The sequence below is a fragment of the Lucilia sericata genome, unplaced genomic scaffold, assembly GCF_015586225.1.
Source record: "Lucilia sericata isolate MDLA Ls3-8-SP2 unplaced genomic scaffold, ASM1558622v1 Contig000027F_arrow, whole genome shotgun sequence".
NCBI classification, from domain to species: domain Eukaryota; kingdom Metazoa; phylum Arthropoda; class Insecta; order Diptera; family Calliphoridae; genus Lucilia; species Lucilia sericata.
In genome coordinates this window covers 178,154-181,549 of record NW_023994065.1, presented here as the reverse complement: position 1 = coordinate 181,549, position 3,396 = coordinate 178,154, and the positions used below count along the sequence as shown (strand labels likewise).

Genomic DNA, 3,396 nt, shown 5'->3' with positions numbered 1-3,396 from the left:
GCGTCGTTTGACATTTTTGAGAAAAGAAAAAAATGAAAGTAAACAAAAACAAACACTAGGAAAATTATTTGAAACAGTAGATTGAATAGCTGAAAGGAATTGAAACAGTAGGAAGCCATTATGGGATCCGAGGTTTCTCGGACCCTAATGTGCAAAATGTCGGCCTTTTTTTTTTTGAGATTCAACGAAGCAGCAAGTGGCAAGTGCGCACAATAAAAGTCGCCTAAGCATTTTTAAAGTCTTTATTTAAATCAAACAATATAATATAAATTATATAAATTGAACACCGAAAAAAAAAGGTTATACAAATATTTCAACGCCACCTCTGCCGACTTCCAACGTGGGATCTTTCATTTGGGAACATCGGCTCCGCACTGCCAATCCTGGGGTGCGCAGGTATACCAAAGGTTTCGACCATAAAGATTTTTGACCCTGAACGACAAGACGGACTGACAGTACCTTTTAAATAATTAATAAAAAAAAAGGGAAAATAATAAATAAAAAAATTTATATATATATAAAATAACAAGCTTACCATTGGTTAGAATCGGACCAGACCGCTGGCCAAAAATTACCGCCAAGCGTGCGCGACGTTAGGGTTGAGCTCAGGCCTAGTTTTTTAGAAGAATTTGCGGCAGATTTGCACCCAGTAGCTCAGTATTTTTATACGTATATATATGTAAAAAAAAAAATAAATATATATAAATAATTATTTAAAAGATATTTAAAATTTTTGCAAACTGACCTGAATTACCCGGACCTGGACAGAATACGGACGACGGAAACCCCACTGCAACACCTGCCAACTCCATAGCCGTAGGACCTGTAGAAGAAAGAGGAGAAAGTAAGGAAAAAATACTTAAAAGCTAAAATCTAAAGATACTTAAAAGCTAAAAGATAAAAATACTTAAAAGCTGAAATCTAAAAATACTTAAAATTTAAAAATTTGATAAAACTAAAAGCTGAAAACAATTTGTCAAAAACTAAATTCTTAAATCTATTTAAAACTTAAAACCTAAAATTTAAAATATACTGCTTTAAAACTAAGAGATTATATTGTGAAATCATACTACTAAAGCCTAAATCTACTTAAATCTAAAGCTTAGAATCTACAAAAACTTAAAATGGGAAACTAAAGAAAATTTGTTAATCTAAAAGCTAAATGTGTTAAACCGATAATTTGTATATAAAAATTTTTTGTAATAATAAATATCTCCCTTAAACTCATTTTTTTGGATATTGTCCATAAAAAAAATTTTTGTAAAATTTAAATTTTGCCGTAAGCTAAGAAAAATTCTAATAATTAATAAAAAAAATTATGTTTATAACGTTTTAAAGAAATTTTGAAAAGTTGTGTCATTAATATGATTTGGTAATTTGTTTGAAAAGCGGCGGTAAGTAGGGGAAGTGAATGTTCGCAGGGAAGATTTGGGGGACGTCAAGGAAGAGGACGTCATGGTGAGGTTGAATCCTCTAGTGGGAGGACAATAATGTGTATAGGTATGACCGCAGGGAGATGCAGGACTACTTTTGGCCCCTTTTTCAAATAATACCCCAAATGCTGGTATGAATTTTTGTGTTAGTGTGTGTTTATGGTCCAGATTGCCGGCAAGAACCACCCCATCCGGCGAGCTTTAGCCGCGCAATACGCGGGCATACCAGCGCCGCTAGCAATCTGGCCATTCTGTTCCTTTCTGTTTATTTTGTTTTCTGTTTGTCTTATTTTAAACAAACAGCTGACCACCACACCACTACAACAGCTTAAACTGCGTTAAAATTAGATTTCAAAAATGTTCACAAAACTTAATTTGGTTGGCCTGTGTTATTGTACAATTTAACATTCAGCATGTTATATTTCGCCCTGAGGAGAGAATATTTAGTATAATCGAGAGCTGTCCCAGATTTTTTGTATTTATACCCTACACCACTTTAGTGGCGAGCAGTGTTGCCAATTTAGCACTTTTAGTGCTAGATTTAGCACTTTTTAAACTCATTTAGCACCCAAAAATGTAATCTAGCACCTAGCACCTTATTAGCATTTTTCAAATGTTTTTTGGCACTTTTTTTTAGCACATTTTAGGATTTTTTGTACATATTCTTGTATGCCAATTTTAATTGTTCTTCTTTAAAAATATGGTTAAAAATTAATTAATTATGTACAACATAAAAATTAATGTTTACTGGTTATCTGAGCTTAAGTTACATTTTCAAATAGCCACTTCCTATGGAAAATTAAAAATATAATTATAATTGTAAACCCAATTTCAAAAATATTCACAACCAATAATTTTTGCGTTACGCATCAACAAACTCGTTCAATGGAACGATTCTGGAACAAGTTATTTAATCAATGATTTAAGTTCGAGTTTGTGTTACGCATTTATAAAATAATTTATTTTAAAATAAATTCAAAATAAACTGACATTAGGCATTAATAGAATTAAAAGCATTTGGATCAATTCCATGTTGGCAACTCCATTATACTCCTTTTTGCATTACCTTTGAATCCAACCATGCACTTTAGTTTTTGCAAGCTCCTTTTGTTATCGAACTTCTTCTTTTCTTTTACAAATTAAACCGTTAGCTGATTTGACCAATGACTACACGACATTTGTCAATTTTATGTCAGATGATGATCCCGTTAGATCAGATGACAAAACAACACGTGCGAAAAGGAGGAAGAAAAAGACAATAATAACACATATCACCACGCGTAGGATGTTTCAAGTTAGTTAGTAACGTGCTTTTGAGAAGTCAAGTTCTGGTCGTGGCCCCGGAGTTTTGGAGAAAAAAATCATCTGAGCAAGATGTTCAAATGTGCATTTAGTGAAAAATTTTAACTAATTTTTTTTTTATTGAACTAAATAAATAAAATGTGAAGAAAAAAACTATATAATTAATGAAATGACCATATGAACTAAAATGAAACGAAATGAAAAATAAAATAAAAGTGAATAAAAAAATTTACACAAAAATGTGGAAAAAAAGATTAATAAAAAACAAGTAAGAGTGCTATATTCGGCTATGCCGAATCTTATATACCCTTCACCACAGTGTATTTAAAAATATATCAATTCTATAAAATTTTAATTTATTTCTTTTTCCCGTTTATATCATTATTATAGCTATAGCAAAACGAACAATAACAACGCTAAACGAAATAAATACACAAAAAAACAATTTACACAAGGCAGTAAAACCAACAGACATCCAAACATACGAAACGAAATACACAAAAAAACAAAATACACAACGCAATGAAACCAACAGGCATCCAAACATACGAAATTGAATACACCAAAAAACAAAAACAATATACACAAGACAATGAAACATACGAAACGAAATACTCACAAAAAAGCAAAAACAAAATACACAACGCAAAGAAAACAACAG

General features: G+C 31.4%; 1 long non-coding RNA gene across 1 annotated transcript; it reads right to left on the bottom strand.

Annotated features, from left to right (window-relative positions):
- Positions 1–228: 228 nt before the first annotated feature.
- On the bottom strand, positions 229–867 carry LOC119610066. The gene is made up of 2 exons (XR_005231973.1): positions 536–867; positions 229–459 (listed from the first exon to the last, which is right to left on the bottom strand). It is a non-coding gene; the product is annotated as an uncharacterized LOC119610066 (long non-coding RNA).
- Positions 868–3,396: the final 2,529 nt, after the last annotated feature.